Source organism: Spea bombifrons, chromosome 3 (assembly GCF_027358695.1).
Source record: "Spea bombifrons isolate aSpeBom1 chromosome 3, aSpeBom1.2.pri, whole genome shotgun sequence".
Classification (NCBI taxonomy): domain Eukaryota; kingdom Metazoa; phylum Chordata; class Amphibia; order Anura; family Pelobatidae; genus Spea; species Spea bombifrons.
The window spans coordinates 4,256,432-4,275,000 of record NC_071089.1 but is presented as its reverse complement, the minus strand read 5'-3'; positions in this window follow the sequence as shown (position 1 = coordinate 4,275,000).

Here is an 18,569-nt window from a genome sequence, read left to right as displayed (position 1 = left end):
AGCCGCTGATTGCAGATATGTTTCCTATTCATGTAGAAGCCCAGACATTTGTCACCATGCAGTACGCCGCGCGTCTTAAAAAGGATTAAAAGGGTTTTTTTTTTCCTTTTTTTAAAAAGTTTTTTTTATATATATCGTGCTCTCTTCCCAAATCTGCTCGTTGGCGTTTGACTGCGTTACGTATATGTAGATTAAAAGAACAGGGGAGCGTTACAGTAAAATGCTAAACATGAGGGGGGGGGATGAGCATACCACCCCATTTTTGGGGGGACAATCCTACTTTTCGGGTGCTGTCACTCTGTTGTATCTCAGGTGAAACCATATTTGAATTCAACCCTGAAGACTAATGAAGACTATTGGTCAAATGTGTTATTTATTCATTGATTTTTTCCCATGATCCCTCAGTGCAGACTGCATCAGAATCCTTCTGGCAGCCTAAACAGGAAGTTGGAACCCATTTCCTGGACCCTCTCCGCGTTGTTTTAGCGGACTGCCCATGAGCCTCTAGCGCTAGAGATTGTTTCCAGCCACTCAAGTGATCTGCGGAGGAAGGTCACTATGGATGCTGTCCATGTTAGGCATGGTGCTCTATTGTGCCGGGTACAAGGGGGGTCTCCCCAACTGGCCCACGGATAAGCAGCTCACCAGGAAGCCCTGTTGCCCTATAGGGCAGAAGAGTTGTTGTCCCCCTGAAATTGATGCTCTAAGCCTAGTTGGCTTAGGGGAAAATGGGCCGACGCATGAAACCGGTTTTGGTATATGGATAACTTCCTGCTGAAGGCACCGATACACCCTGGCGCATGTTTAGGAGGTAGACATTTGGTCGTTATCTGTGGTCAGGTTATTGTCGTAGGGGCTCCACACTGGGGCGTAATATTTCTTGTCAGTTTTAAAGCCGACATGTCATTAATCACAAGTCATTTCTTTCCTCCGATGCTTATTTGATCGCATGCAGATTTCGGTAATTTAGTGTGATTGATGTCTTGAAGCGTTCTAAATTTCTTCATTATCTTCTCAGGATATTTACACAGAAGAGATTTTTTTTTGAAGTGACACTGTCATGTTTAAACCCGATTACCATTAACCTATTGAGCATCCGGAATGTGATGTTCTTTCCCTCCTGGGTGATTATGGAAGCCACTGATGGTGGGCAAGGATATAATCTCGCGTGTAAGATATGTCGTTAGTACTTTTTCCTAATAAAATCCAACGAAGAGAGAACAAAGTAGTTATTCTAGGGCATTACTTCCTAGCAGAGTTGGGCCAGGACAGATCTTTTCTTCTCGTGGGGATATTTTCAAACGCTTGAGTGTGGAGATTTTTGAGGACCCCATGGCGTCAGTAAAGCGCCATAACATCAATAATATAATGGCCGCGATGTAAAGCGCAAAGGGAAACCTGGATAGAAGCAAGTATTTTTCTCACCCTTTTCAAAATATTTATTATATTCAGGTTTGTATCCACGTCGGTTCCAAGAACCCATCCAGTGCTGAGTTAATATTCCAACCGTCCGTAGGAACCAAACGTGAGACGCTGGAACATTCTATGTAAACATCTATATTTATTATTTTTATCTCTAGTCATAGCATCTGTGATAACTGCGGTTATTCTCCCCTTCTCCTTCCCTTCTCTCCTTCCAAAATAATCATTACTTTAGTAGGAATTCTTTACAATTAAACCGACACTTGGCTTAGGGCGAAGCTGCAGCATCCCTCATCTTCTGTGATATGACCATTCTCATCACCGATTGGCTGCTTAAATCAACCAATCAATCAGGAAAACAGGAAGCGAAGTCAACGGGAGCTCTATCCACGCACACGTGTAGCGTAAAGTCTCATTTGCTGAGTCCTTGCTGAATAAAGTTAAGGAGATGCGTGTGGGCAAAGGGGCAAATATATATGAGAGGACTCCTCCAGTCGGAGGGGGGCGCCATGATCGTTTAAAGGGACCTCTCAGCTATCCTTTGCGTATTTTGGCTCAAGTGTCCTTTTATAAATTGTATCACTCATTCAGCCTTAACAACTACTGAGTGTCCTACAGGAAAAGAGAATGAGGACAACCCAACGGCCCTCGGTATAAACACAACTATGCTTGCCCCATTCAATGGTAACAACAAGTAGTTCTTGAGCAAACCAAAAATAAATAAAAAATACAAGCTAAAGGAGTCAAAAAAACAGCTTGTGATCTCATCGGACACATTTAATTTTTAACAGATATATTATTATTATTTTTATTATTATTATTATTATTATTTTTAAGGATCAGTGATTAGCAGATTTAAGCGCATCTGTGGGTTATGTTATCATGGAGGTAGGTAGCTGTCCTGGATAATAGCTGCATGAAAAAAAGTAACTGCTCGAAACGTTATGATGTGACCACTTTCCACGTTAACACACACTCTTGTACTAACGTGTGACATCACAAGCAGTCAGATGATTCAAAACCCGTGCTGCACGTGACGCAATTGTGCATGGAAGCTACGGTGTGAAGGACAGTTTTCCAAGTGTAATTTTCCATAAGTTTTGGGGGTGAAAGTTTTTAACCTGCTCCAGTCCTGGCACGGACAGCGATGAAAAATTGTACACCTAAAAAGGCTGAGAGGGTAGTAGATAAATGGAACCGCCTCCAACCTGAAGTGGTAGAGGGTAATACAGTGAGGGTATTAAACATGCATGGGGTAGACATACGGCTCCTGAATCTAAGACGAGATCAACGACTGATTAAGGTTTGAGTCTTTACAGCAGGAGAAACCGGCGACTAGACGGGGGCCAGATGGTTCTGTCAAATTCTGTTTCTATGTAAAACCTTAAAATTCCCAGCTTTGGTATTTTTAGCTTTTTCAACAACAAGCATGGTATTTTTTTTTTATTCTTTCTTAACATCTATTTATGATGTAGGAGCGCATTTTTGTTTACTTGTGGTATTTACATTTTTATTACATTTTTAAATAAAAAAAATATAATTAAAGTCCTTATACCATAAGCACAACACAGTTGGGGTATTTGTTTAATTAAAAATTTTATTTTTTTGGAATAAACAAAGTTTTTGTGTTATATGTAATCATACAAATAAATAGAATTTTGTTTTCCCATCAAGGAATTAGCCCTTGATGAGATCTACTATTCTCAGTTTCTAGGCAAAAACACTTTGTGATATTGAATGCCTTTTTTTATTCATGCGCGGTTTTAAATTCCTGTGGATACTGTTTGCTCGGAGGGTATAAACAAACAAACATGAACATTAGTTTTTTTTTGGTTGAGACATCAAGAACGGCAACTCAATAGGATATCGACAAAAATATAGTTATGTATTAATTTCTGCCTTTAGCTATTCAGAAAACAGAAAGTATTAGATGCGGTTAAACCAAGCAAGAAATTATTTTCAATACTAATAAACAAAACTAACAGAAAATAAAATATCCTTTCTATTTCTATCTATCTATCTATCTATCTATCTATCTATCTATCTAATTTATTTAATGTACTTTTTTTACACTAATTAATATATGAACACATTTTCTCTTGTACATAGAAAGGTAGAAATTGTTAGGGAATTGGCCCCATTCGGCCCCTGTCTAGTTGGCTCGTTTTTCCTGCTGTAAAGACTCAAACCTTAATCAGTCGTTGGTCTCGTCTTAGATTCAGGAGCCATATGCCTGTCCCATGTATGTTTATATTCCCTGCTGAGAAGCAGGAATGAGTAAAGTTGATTTACTAAAATGTCAAGTCAAGTTAACTCAACTGACCAGACTCAACTCTCACAAAGGAACTTACACATTCAATAATATTATGTGTGAGCTACTTGTGAGTAAGTTCATATAAAACGCAATTTGAAATTTTGCGAGTTGCAGGCGAGTTCATGCGAGTTGACTGAGCTTGCATGTCCTCAACTGCAGTTTGCATAATATATTAAATAAAAAAGTGTATATGTATAAACCTGTACATGCTAAATACAAAAAAGTGGGCTCCCAAGGCACGTCATGGGCCCATCCATGCCTCCCCCCCCTCAACTCTCAAACTATGCCCAGTCGGATGGCGAATTAAATATATAATAGAGCTTATAGTCATAGACTTGAGTATGTACTAACCACTAGTTGCTACTGACGCACAGGAGTATAAACTTAGTTCTTTTCTGCCATTGGGCAAAATGCATATTTTTTTGCTCATTACATTTTTTTTTAATTATCTGTCTCTTTATTATAAACTAATATTTTTGGCCGACCCCTTTCATTGTGCCAAAAATATGGATCCAATATGATGATCATCACTGGATACCATAAAATAGATATCGGGTGAAGTAGTCAGGGATGGAGGACAGACGCCTTCCAAGCGCAGAGGGGAAATAGTGGGCTCTATGCCCTCTTTAGTTACTTAATATTGTTATTACTGATTGATTTATATAGCGACATCATATTCCTCACTTCTGTATAACTTTATTATTATATATAACCCTCCCTCCAACCCATTGGATGGGGTATTGAGAGTGGAGCCCTTGACAGGTTTGTACCTCCTCCAAGAGTTTATTACTATTAGACCACCATACATGGGTTGCGGGAAGGAAGGGCAATTGCCAACCTCCTTGGTTAATGGGGGGTCCTGCGAACCCCACTTTGTTTATATATATATATATATTATAATAAAGTAATGGTTTAGGTGCGAGAAGGTCTTGCTTTTCACCTTCTTGAGCTAAGTCCCAACACACATTTGCAACTCAGAGGTTAAGGAGACCCCGGGCAGGATCAGCGTCCATGCGTGTAAATGGCATTAGAATGAGCGTGTGTAGTTATTGACCTCTGTGATCCTCTTACCAGGCATATCATTCAATTCAGTTTAATGCATTGCAAAATATATATTCTATTATCTGTTTAATCATTTAATCTCACTATTAAATGTATTTATTCATTTCCTGAAGTACCGTTTGGGCTTTTCACATGCGTGGCGTGTGCTTGCACCTGCCAGATAATTGCCTTGCCGCTGCCAGGTTAACATTCTGAAAATGTTAATTATTGTTTTTAAGGAAGACGTTGATAATTTCCCAGTGACAGCTGATATTTTTTTTGCAAATGCAAATCAAGAAGGAACAGTGAGTACATTATTTATCAACTCTATAGAAATCCTATACCCGTTCCACACCAGAGAGTTCTCCCATACAATAATCTAAATTTTATATAGAGTTTCATAGTTAATTAACCCCTTAAGGACAATGGGCGGTCCCTAAACCCATTGAAAACAATGCATTTTGAGCCCGTACATACACGGGCTTTGTCATTAAGGGGTTAACAGGGGGGACAAAAACTTAAATTCTGCATTCGTTAGTATTGACCTTAAATATGGAGAGTGGTTGGAACTTGGAAGTTCTCCTAATACCAACCACCTGAATGCAGAAAACAACCAGTTTTGAGATCTCCGAGCCCTTGACTTCTCCACGGACGCTGCAGCCATCTGGGGTTCCTGGACTAGAGGGGCGCCAACTGTTACCCCAACGCGTTGAAGCCAGTCTGGTACCTGACGGGTGTGCAACGGAATCCGTGATCGTTTTTGTGGGGCTTGCACAAGAGATCTATGTTTCGTGTTATTTTTTTTCTCTTCTGCGTGTTTACTATTTATGAAGATATATGAGAAATTGTAAAATAATTATTTAAGTTATATAGATATTTTTTTCATCTTTTTTCCCCAAGACTGAGTGTTTAATATAATTTAATAGGAATGTTTTTGTTTTTTTTCTTTTTCTTTCCTATCATAATGTTAAAAAGACAAAATGGTGGTCCTGTCATGGGGTGCCTGTATTTACAAAAAAACGATTGCCCTCCTCATCTTTTCCTACCCTGTACATGGTGGGGTGGTGGTTAAAAAAGAAACATTGGGAAACATGGCCTATATACCACCATCCCCTCAGGGGATATAGGGGCAATTAAATATCATGAAATAACCTTTATGGGAAGCTCAGAACCCAAGTCGTGCCTTCTCCCCCCCCCCTTTCTTTTAGGATTAGGGGGGTTAAAAACAAAAGTTTTGCCCTAGTCAACATCTAACTTGATAAAGACCTCATCGTGAGGTCGAAACGTTGTTGTCTGTTTCCTACAATAAATCTGTCTGATGGAACCCCTGCGTGCCTGGAGCCTTCTTCTATTCTAGTCAACATCTTTGACCTCCCTTCTTCTTTACCTATTGGGGGGTTCAACTACACTTTGGTTCCTTTGGTGGGGCATGGACCCCTTCCCAAGCCCCTCTCTTAATCCCTCTCACTTGTGGTCTATTCAGGTCAGAGACAGTGGACCATCTAAACATGACATCATATCTCAACACTCATAGAGACCACCATTATGAGTGAGAGTAGAATGCGGCGGCACCAGGGGGGGCTTTCTAAGTGTAGGGTCCGAGCCGGTGGCTCTGCTTGCATCTGGCCCGTGTTTATATACATTTTATGTTGTTTATTCTAATCTCTAAACACCATTACATCGGTTTATTTGGTGTACAAAGCTGTAAAATGATGGATCTCGTTGAGGTGGGAGATCGTCTTTAATCTTAGCGGAGTAGGGTCAGATCGCGACTTTACCGAGCAGTTTAAAAAAACGAGCGCAGTGCGATAATGCATCCTAATAGAGATTCGAGTGTCTGGTCTTAACTGGAACATTTAAACTGGACAATGAAATAATAAACATAGGCTGTGTAATTACCCAATTAAAAGTACGACCTTAACACCTTTTGTGCTAATGTCTTTATGATAAACGCCTTAGTTTGGTACTTACGTCTAACTTAAATCATAAAGTTTTAACTAGAGTAGTAATATTTAATTGCCCGTGAGAATTCGCAAGCCTAAGCAACCATAATAGGATTTACCGTGCAAATTGGTAACTAATATGTGAGTTCATATACACGTAGTGAGATATTATAAATATGTATGTATATATAATCGCCCAATTGCCCAAGAGTGATGTGTTATATATATATATACATATACACACATACTATATGGACAAAAGTATTGGGACACCTGACCATTACACCAACAGGGACTTTGAAGACATTGCTTTCGAAATACATAGACATTAATTTGTAGTTGGCCCCCCTTTGTGGGAATTTTTGCTCATTCATCCAGTAGAACTTGTTGGTGTTGGATGGTGTTGAGTTCGGGGCTCTGTGCGGCCGGTCAAGTTTTTCCGCACCAAACTCATCCAACCATGTCTTTATGGACCTTTGGTTTTGTGATGGGGCGCAGTAATGCTGGAACAGAAAATGTCTTCTCCAAACCGTTCCCACAAATCTGGAAGCAGAGCATTGTCCAACATGCTGAAGGGGGCATACCAAGACATCTTGGACATGATGCATAGGTATTCTGACTCCGATTGTTGTGATAGCGATCTATCCCTTATAAGACCTCTATGTCTGGCCTGAATAAGCAGATATAGCCACTGCGGACAATCCTTGTCAGATAGCTGAACTCACCAATACCGGTTTTCATCCAAGAGCTGGTTTATTCTGTACAACAAACAACTGAGTACAGCAGAATGAATGGATTTCCGTATTATGCGCTCAAAAGATGATGCTTTCCTAGCTTAGCATGCAGAATACACGTGTCCCTGTTACATGTGGCAGATACAAGCAGCCATGATACAGGAAGTGCCTCACTAGAGAGCAGGGGTGGGGTTTACATGCAAAGGAAATGTGTGATAAGTGCAATACCAAAAGGGGCCAGAAGATGGCAGCTAACTAACCATAGAGAAATCCATAGTAAATGGATTAAAGAATAAACTACCGTATTTATCGGCGTATAACACGCACTGGTGTATAACAGGCACCCCCATTTTAACAAGGAAATTTGAGTAAGAAAAAATAAATTTAAACTTGGAAGCTATGAACTTAATGTTGGAATAATGTTTATAACATTATAACATTTATTATAATGTAATAAAAGAAATAAAGAATAAAGAAAAAGCATAAAAAAAACTTCATGAGGATCACTGCTATCTGGGAAACCACACACACTCAGACACACACACAGTAAGACACACTCAGACACACACACACTGAGACACACACACACTAAGACACAACTAAATGCTTCATTAGTTACACCATTCTTTGGAACGCTGACTGTCTTTAGCCTTGATAGAAATTTTATTTTAATCACATCACATTTTTGCCAGAAACAATGAAATATCATGTGACTCAAGAAACAAGGACTGATAGGCCATTGCCGTAGAAACGTGTGTTTTTCAGAGGAAAGAAACAAATAACAAGTCTGCTAAAGTATGTTTGCTTAACATGCTAGAGAGGAAGGCAAAGGGCATTCTTGAATATATTCCCAAAGGAGACTTTTTCTCCGAAGTTTCGTAAATGTTAATTGTATTATAGCAATAGCACCCTCCCCCCCCAAACGAGTCCTCCTCTTTGTAAATGGATTGAATGAAGGATTCCTTGTTAGGTATCTGTAACACTCTGACACATTGATCTTACCGGATCCGGGGAAGAATAACAACCCCTAATTGTCAGACTTCTGAATTAACAAATATCGATCTCTCTCCTTTTACAGGTTTACGGAGCTGCAGAACGTCCATGTTTTGGTGGGAAGAAGCATGTTGCTAACATATGGTTGTCTTGCACATAAACGGGGCGATTTGTGTACAAAGAGTAAAGGGCATCAAAAGTGATCTCATTATTGTTTAAATGATATATCAAGAGTGTAAATGCCAACATAATGGACGTTCTATTGGAAATCAGATGCACTCTTTGTCCCACTGATTGAAGAAATGCCAAAATTATCCCTTAACATTAAAACAGCTGTAACTTAATCAGGCAGAGATAAACGTCCTAATAGTATCACTGGTGGAGAGATAAACTGGGAACTTACTTAAGAAAAATGTAAAGTCTCCTTATATATAAATACAAAGTAGTTGTAATCTTTCAGTTTAAATGTGTTTTATTAAAGTTTGCATAGGGTTTAGTTAAAAAGTCCTCCAGCTCTATGTTCACATTAAATGCATATTTGAGTCTGTGTTTTACGTCGGCCCCGACGCATTTTATAGCGTGTAAATCGGTACAAGCGTTCTTTAGTTATTGGAGTTAGAAAAAAGAGACGTCTGCCTCATTAAACTCCTCCCTTGGCTGTCTCTGTTGAAAGCAGGAAGCATACCTCGGTATGCTTCTTACACATGCTCAGTAGATCTTGTATTCCTCTCAATGGAAACTGAGCTCCAATCCTGCAGGGTATCTGAACACTTGACATTTTGCTATAATACATGGGATTGGCTGATGAACCAATGACTTCAGTGGGGTGCAACTGAGCATGTGCAAGAAAAGGGAATTGAAATGGTTCTAAAAATTCATCTTTAACTAGTAAAACTCTTGGTACCCTATTTTTCTTTTTTACATAACAAATTTCATTTTAAACCAGTTGTTAATATGTTGTACTGTTTGCCACTGAGAATTATAAGCATACCTGGGAACTCTCCGGGTTTGACCCGGAGATTGCCGGGTGAGCGCTGCTCCTCCGGTTCTCCGGGTCAAGACCTGAATCCTCCGAGTTGCGGACACGCCCCGCTCCCCGCCCATTTCCCCTTTAAATGGGGGTGTTTCCCGCTGTCGTCAGCGGGAACGCCCCCGACGTCAACGGGAACTCCCCCGACGTCAACGGGAACCCCCCCTGACGTCAGCGTGACCGCCCGCCGCCGTCAGCGGGACCGCCCACTGACAAGAAGTTCCCAGGTATGATTATAAGCAGACTCAGAATAAGGAAGCGTAAATGTAAAAATGAGCAGACTAGATGAGCCAAATGGTTCGTATGCGCTGTCAAATTATACGTTTCTATATTTTTATTGTCCACTTATTGTTTCATTAACCGCATAAAAGAATTCGAACAATAACGATACCGAAGACTTGGCTCTCAACGGAAAAGGTTGATATTTCAGCGACCTGTGACACTTTGATAATACAGTAAGGAACATATGCTACATTTAAACAGAACACAGACGTTTCTTTAGTGGTTTTTGCATTAATAAGTCTTAACAAACAAGCCATAAAGGTCAGTGTTCACAGAAGTACGCCAAAGCGTTGCATATAATGTAGGATTAAATTGAGCTGAAAGCAAATGATCTGTCTCCCCGATCTACCGTAGAGTTTAAAGTATTGTTCTGCTCTAGATTTTTGTGTTGGGTTATTAGCATCCAGACATGTCTTTCTTTTCCTCATCCCTTTTTGGAACCAGAATGAGTGATGCGTTCCAGCTGTTTTCTTACACAGATATAGAAAGAGGTGTTCAGTGTCCTCTTTCTGATACTCGATGGAATGGCAAATTATGCATTATTACCGTATACTGAAGATAACTCGAGAAAATCATTTCCTTCCCCCTCTCCTATTCCTTTTGTTCACATGTTGAAGCATGTTGGATTTTTTCCACTTTTCTATTCCTTTTCCTTCCCTTACTCTTTCACATTTTCTTTCCCATTTCCTTCTCTTTTCCTTACTCTTTCACATTTTCTTTCCCATTTCCTTTTCCTTCCCTTACTCTTTCACATTTTCTTTCCCATTTCCTTTTCCTTCCCTTACTCTTTCACATTTTCTTTCCCATTTCCTTTTCCTTCCCTTACTCTTTCACATTTTCTTTCCCATTTCCTTTTTCTTTTCTTTACTCTTTCACATTATCTTTCCCATTTCCTTCTCTTTTCATACTCCTTTCACTTTTTCTTTCCTCTTCTTTCAATTTTCCTTTCATTTTTAGTTCACTTTTTCTTTCTTTTTCATTTTGCCATTCTTTCTTCCTTTTTTCATCCATTTTCTTTCCATTTCTATTAACTTTCCATAATTTTCTTTCATATTCCATTTCCCGTTCCTTTCCCTGTCCTATCTTTTTCTTTCCATTTTAATTTCCCTTTCTATTCTCTTTTCCTTTTTTTTTCACTTCCTTATACTTTACTTTCCCTTCACCTTTCATCCCTCCCGATAGTCGCCTAATGAAGCGTGTTTGAATCGTGTTAATTAGGACACACCTGCAAGTCTTTAAAGCGTCCCATTAAGCCGGTCCCTCAAGAGAACATCCAACCATCTGTTTCATCAATGTTCCCCTGTAACAGTTAAGGTTCATCTTTATTTTCACATACGTTTCGTGTTGAAGGCTTCGATTGTTGCTGGAAGAGATCTGTAGGGGAACCTGTCCGCAAAGAAAAAGGTGTTTACAGATTTCCTGTCCTTTAAAAATGTGATATTATAGAAAAAAAAACATGAATATGCTAATTATATCTTATACAGCAATTTGTGTAATTATGCCGAAAAATTTGCCCAAAACCATTCAATTCAGCCTCTGAATTTTTCAATAATTCTGCTTGTTAACTGAAATATTTTAGTAATCTCTAATTGTTAAAAAAAAAACATACTGAGCCTACCTGAATCTGGACGGTCGGGAACCATTTTGGAGAGACGTAGGACAGGGTGATAGTGTGTCTGGCTGTGCAGCTACTTCCTCTGTAGGGTTGGACAGAGAGGGTAGCCACAAATCCACAAGTGTGTCTACCAAGGGTAGACTGTATGCACAGGTAGCCGACGTAACAGCGGATGGTAAGGCACAGTCAGAGGGCAAGCGAGGTCAGCAACCGGCCAGGGAAACCAAAAGGGGCGATCCAAATATGTAGTCCAAACAACAAGACCTACATCAGAACTGAAAAAGCAGCCAGGAGGGGTACAGGAGCAAAAGGATGGAGAAAATAGGAACAAGTAACTGGCAGAAGAACAAACAGCCAAGTTGCAGCACCTAACTGAAGGTGTCGGGGACTTAAATAATGTCAAAGAAGCCAAACTTGGGTAGGGAAAGCTCTGCCGGCATAATGCCAGAGCGCAGACTATAGAAGGGATCACCGATCACCGATCACCGATCACCTTTGGCTACAGCCTACAGCCTACAGTCCTACTGCATGGAAGTCTTTGCTGACCGGAGGAGGACCTGAGGCCATCGCGGTTGAACCAAGTGCAGATTCTGACATTCACATAATTGGAAAGCACAGTGTTGACAAGAAGAATCATGTTAAAATCTTATAATAAAACAAATAAACAAAATAAATTGTTAGCCGTTAGATTGGTAACAATATAGGTTATATAACAAAGTGCCCTCTTCTAACTTTCCTAAAAACATCTCAAGCCCTCTGCAAACCACCATCTGAAGCCAAGCATTCACCCACCTGCCCCTCTGTTCATTTTATTTATACATCTTCTTCTGCATCCTGAAACCACTTACCCCTAATAACTACCGCAGAGGAGGTACTACTGCCTCTTTTTACCCCTCCTTTTGTTTCAATTACCCATACTACTCTCGATCGGGTCCTTCATAAGCCCACCATTCCTACCAAGAACTGTAAGGCTAGATGGCATCTAACGGACATAGTCCTCAGCTCCTGATGTGTCTGCACTCGCGGACATTAATTCTGTTGAACTTGCAAACTCTTTTTTTCTATTTATTTTGGGGTTTTTTGTATTAAACCATTACACGAAAGGATCATGGGAATATATTTTATTTGAATAAATGCAAATGAGCACACTGCCACATATGGCTAATATATGTTCGGACAGAATGCTGCCCTCTGTTGGTTTTACACTGAGTAGCATAATATTCTGCCCGGGAATATATTAGCTATATATATGGTAGTGTGCTCATTGGTCGCCAGCAGGAGGCCCCCTGCTGGCGACCAATAGAGTTGCTCATACGCACATTTAAACTACTGGCGCCAGAGCTGCTGCGGTACGCGTTAACCCCGTATTAACCCCTTTACCGGAAAAAACTAAAAAAACGAATATTCGCCCGAAGAGAAGACAGGAACGGAATAGGAAGATGAGCACGAAGACGAAGAGCCCCCTGGGGCTAATAATAATACGTTCATTAGCACAAGTTTATGTCACTTAAATTAGAAATTAATTCCAATTTTGTTGTGTACTTTACGCAAATTTCCATTTTTTAGGGGACATTTCAATTATTTAGGAGGTGTTTATAGACCTCAATACAATTTGGGATTTGTTACAGGATTTACTTTATAAAAAAAGGTCACATGAAGCCTTTTGTGTATTATGTGCGGAGAAAGCGACCGGCGCGCTTCGCGTTGTTTTTTAATTCATTCTGAAAGACATTCCCATTTGTGCCATTTTGGTTGAAATGTTTTCCAGATAGTTGCCTCTATTTAGCAACTCAAATATTATATCATTTTAATTGCTCCTAACAATTTTTCGTCCCGATAAGCAACATTTTCTCAATGTAATCAGTTAATTGATAGTTGTTTTAATAGAATTTGTCTTAAATTACTAGTCATTTATAAAGCATCCAAAAGGTTAATTAGGATCATCAATTTGGGTATACTTTTTGTTTTTTTTCTATCCGTAGCCCCCTGTAACATAATTAGAAAAAGTCTAAAAACCTGACTGTGTATATTATTTTTTTGGGGAGATTATGTTAATAAATTAAGCTTGAAGATCAGGTTTATTTTGTCACTGTAATTTGCATAATTAAACTAAATGCAGCTTCTCCGTGTAGCAAATTTAATAGGTTCGCAAAATGATTAAGTAAATGTCAGACGAGATATTGCCTAGTTCCTGAACCTTTGCCTTGAGTCCTGTGCTTTATTTGGAGCTGCTCCGCGGATGGATTTATCTTGGAAATTGGGCAATTTTAGCCAAATCCTACAAGATTGCCTATGTTGTCCTGTGGATACGGCAAAATCTATTGTGAGTTTGTAATTTATGGCCATCTGTTAAGCAGGATTTGTTAGATAATGTGAGTATTGCGTCATCTGGGCTGTTTTAACTGTATCGTATCCCGCACACTCAAACAACGCACGTCGAAAATATATAAAGGGACCCACAAGTGCCCCAGGCAGCCCCCATCACAAAGGATGAATATTAAATTACTTTGTAAGTACATTAATATACATTTCTGAAAGCTGTAAACAAAATATAATGCCTTAACTATGAGAGAATTTACAGGTCCAAGGCTGCAGCTTCCCACTTCCTACGAGCATCAGCATTTTGCGCCACTGATTGGTCGCTTGAAACAGCCAATCAGTGGCAGGAAGGTGATCCCTTTTAAAGTCAATGGAAGCACGTGCACGGAGGTTGGCATTGACTGGTGGTGAATATATCACATGGCAAGAGATGTGTTGGGTTGAACATACCTCCTGCTGTATAGCTGGGGGGGCTTGGAATGGGGCAAATAAATACAGGAGGATTCTGCAGAAAATCCCCAACCTCAATGGCTTTAAAAATTGGGCAATTTATATGCGGCACCAGACCAAAGCCTTGAAGCTACTGGCCAGGACTTTCAATGCCCAGAAAGGGTATTGGAGCCACAGGGAGCCAATGAAATGTGAAAGAACTTGGAGTGACCAATTAGGAACAACACTCTGATTGGTTCTTAAGCAGTTCCAGAATAAACCGCGGTCAAGCGACTGAGCTGACCACCAACATGGCACAGCAGTCATGGAAGGAGCGCTTCCCACCACCTTAGTTCAAGGAGGGTGGCATCACAGGTACACGAGACATCGGTAACTTTCTATTTCCCAGATATATTCAGAATTTCACTTACGACTCAGTCTTGAAAACTGTGCGTTTCTGATGCGCGCGTCTAGCGTTACTTTAAAGCGTTTTAAGACGTTTTGAAGTTCACAAAAAAAAAAAAATATTCCAGTGATCTCTCAGACAGAGCGGTTATGATTCAGCCGGCAGGTAATCGATGTCTCCCAAGATTATGTCAGAAACGTCTGAATGAGTAAAAAAAACTGGGATTCTGCAGATATCGCCGACAAATTAATGCCATACATATATATATCCCACAAAATATACTTCCAAACGCTATGAGGATTGACAGTCCTTATAATGCACACAGTAGGCATAGACCTCATTTTTTACAATATTTTAAAGAACATCACAAATCACAGCAAAAATGAACCGCTGGAATGGTTGGTAATTCGTCTCGCGAAGAACATTCTACAAATGTTCTTTCTATACCAAAAAATTATATATTATGTTTTATATATATATATATATATATATTATCCACATAATAGTCCCGTCAAGGACTCACATTTCAAGGTGCAATATAGCAGATTATAGACAGAAAAAACTATCCAAAACCATCAACAGTGCTTTGTTGTTAATGTTAATTAATAATTATGGAAATGTGCCTTTCTTAAGCCAAACAAAACACTGAAGAAGACACGCTTATTGTTCACACGCCAAGCACGTCTATCTCGCTGACCCTTTCGTCGAAAGGTAAGCCTTTTTTCAAGGTTATTCTCCCTCAAATTCAGTGTGATTCTTCTCCTGTGATCCCAAAAAAATGCATTTTTTTTATTCAGGTTTTCCTTTTAGATCACAAACAAAAACAAACAAACGGATGGATTCATGAGATTCTGGTAAGGGTAAAAAAAAAAAAAATCTAATAAAACCTTCTTAAAACCTCTGCGCCCCACATCCTTTCCTACAGCTCTAGAAATCAAAATCACGCTCGGCGGAATAATCTGCTCTCTGAATCCAAGATAAGGTCATGTTATAAACCCCATCTCACTGTGGAAACCATTCCTACTTAAAAGGAATTCGGAACAATCAGCGATTCTGATTGTTTTTTGTTTTTTTACACAATATGAACGGCAAGGGTAGGGTTCGGTCCTTCTCTGGAGGCCATATTTTTAGCACAAAACATATCTTTATGTGATCGGTTTGCCAGAGGGAGATGTAGATTGATCTTAAAGACTTCGCTATTATTATAAAACCTAATCCCAGAGAGTTCCTTTCGCAGGATCGCTGGTTGTATGTCAGGTAGAGTTTCAATAAGAGTTCTCAAAAGTCAACACAACTCATTGAGTTATGTAGGGCCAGCTCAACCCTTCTTGCAGGAGAGGCTCTCCATAAAGTTCACCATTGAGGTGACTGTCAGCAGCCATGCCTAGTATTTATTGGTGACAATTGTCAACAAAATGGAGGCATGATAGGGGGAGGCATGAACAAAATGATGTTTGGCTGAGTAGAGGCATCTTGAGATCGGTATCTGTTGGCCTCAGGCACTAAAGGTTGGGCCGGAGTCACCGCGCCGATAACTATTGAATAATTCTGGAGAACTGGACGCTTCTCCGATTGGAGAGGGGAGGTAAACCTGCAATGAGCCACCATATCCCCGCCCTGAGTGTGTGCAATAATTTGCCTTTCCTGATTGGTTGATTTGGGCTAATATCTCTATTCATTGGTTTATTTGATCTGATGCCTAGTGAAAATTGCTGTCTGCTGTTTTGCCGCCTTACCATTGCTATACAGTGCATGAAGGACCCAATGTTGTTCCTAATCAGTGCTTAATTAGGCTTTCTCAATATGAGTAGCTGTCTACTTCATTGGGTGGGAAAAGCTGATCTCAAGTTCCCCTTAAGGAACTATATTGTCTTCTCCACCACTTCTAGAATACTAGTAGAATCATAGGTTCATAGGGTAATTCCAGAAGGGCCTAAGAAGGACATCAACACAACGGCCAGGGATCCCAGTTAGCGACCTTTGGTTTCCGTGACAACGGTCGTATTCAGAGCTAGGATACAAGGTGCTTTCATGTCAGATGACACACAATGGCCGGGTCAGGTTTGGACACAATTGCCCCTTGTGTATCCATCCTTGGCCATACTCTGCCCTTTTCTCCACCACTCACCAGTGCTCTGAAGTGGCGAAGAACCTCGCCAAGATATCCGGCCGCAGTCTCTTTCCAATACTTTGGCTTTGGTTTTTTTTAAAATATTCAGCGTTGAATACTCATGCCCTATATCCGCTGGAGCTTAAGATTCAGTAGAGGAATAGTCTTTAAATCTCTCCTAGCCTCTTAAATGTTTGTACGCTTCACTGGGTTAGTCCTTATTGAGTGTACCGGCAAATCGGATTTCCGCCAATTGAAGCATAAGGCCAAACGTTGTGTGTACCGTCTAGAGTGTACGATAACCGTAAAATTATGTGTCAAATGTCTCGTGTTAACAGTAAATTATACTTCAGGTTCATGATGCCACAATCTTCAGAGCTGGCGGCGAAATGTTTAACTCTATTGGCTGCATATGAACTTGTAGGACATATTTTCTCCTTAATTTAAAATGTTTTAAACGGAACCAGGGCCATCTTACACTACGGGATCAGAGCAGGGTTTTTTTTTGTGTTTTTACTATATTTGGGCTTTTATTAAAAAAAACAAAATATACCGTATTTGCTCGATTATAAGACGAGGTTTTTTCCAGAGCAAATGCTCTGAAAAATACCCCTCGTCTTATAATCGGGGTCGTCTTCTCAGACCCCCCAAAAAATGTCTGCTGGGGCCATGCTGCTTACCGGTCGCGAGCAGCGTCTCTTCTGTTAGAAGCAGGAGGACAGGAAGCTTACAGCGTCCTCACAGAGCTCTATCTCCCCCTCCCTCCTCTGGGGGCGGGGCCAGAGAAGTTGCTCTACAGCCGGTCCCCTGCAGAAGTCTTGGAGTGAGAGATCTGCAGTTCAGGTAAGGGGGTGGGGGAGGGTTTTTGGGTAAGTATGTGTGATTAATGTGTGTTTAATGTGTGAAGTATGTGTGATTAATGGAATGAATGAGTATTTAAATGTGTTTGTGTGTGATAGCATGGATGTGTAAGGGGGGTGGGGGTTGTAGCATGGCATAGGGAGGCTGTAATCCCACTACTATCATCCCCAGGTTCCAGCATGTACTGGCTGCCTTGGCTTGATAGGAGTGTGATTGCTGTTAGCAGTTTGATATAGATATATATATATATATATATATATATATATATATATATATCTATATCAAACTGCTTACAGCAATCACACTCCTATCAAGCCAAGGCAGCCAGTACATGCTGGGTTAAAAGGCATATCATGGGGCTGAGTGGCATATAGGAGGTTAAAATGCATTTCTGGACCTCCAGAAATGCATTTTAACCCCCTATATGCCACTCAGCCCCATGATATGCCTATATACCTCCAGAAATGCATTTTAACCCCCTATATGCCACTCAGCCCCATGATATGCCTTTTAACCCCCTATATGCCAGAGTGGCATATAGGGGTATAAGGCATATCATGGGGCAGAGTGGCAAATAGGGGGGTATAAAGCATTTCTGGGGGCAGAGTGGCATAACTGGGGGGAGGCAGGTTGGCAAATAAAAGGAAATTTAAAAAATATATTTTTCTCAATCATAGCTTTTATTAAACATGAAAAAATAATTTACATGAATTAATATTTACTGGTAAAACTTTTTTCCTATAGGGTCGTCTTATATTCAGGCTTTTTGTTTTTTTCCTAAATTAATATTTTGATTTTGGGGGGTCGTCTTATAATCGGGGTCGTCTTATAATCGAGCAAATACGGTATATATATATATATATATATACATACATAAATGTAAGATAGAATTTTTTTTAGGAATACATTTTATTCATTCACAAATTTACAGGTAGATAAAATATCCATACCTAGCATCAACAGGTAAGAATAACAAAAATAATATATAACAAAAAAAGATTATTTCTAAATCATTTTCATAGTTTTTTTTTTTTTAGGTTTTTATTCATTTTAATTTATTTTTGCCCTAA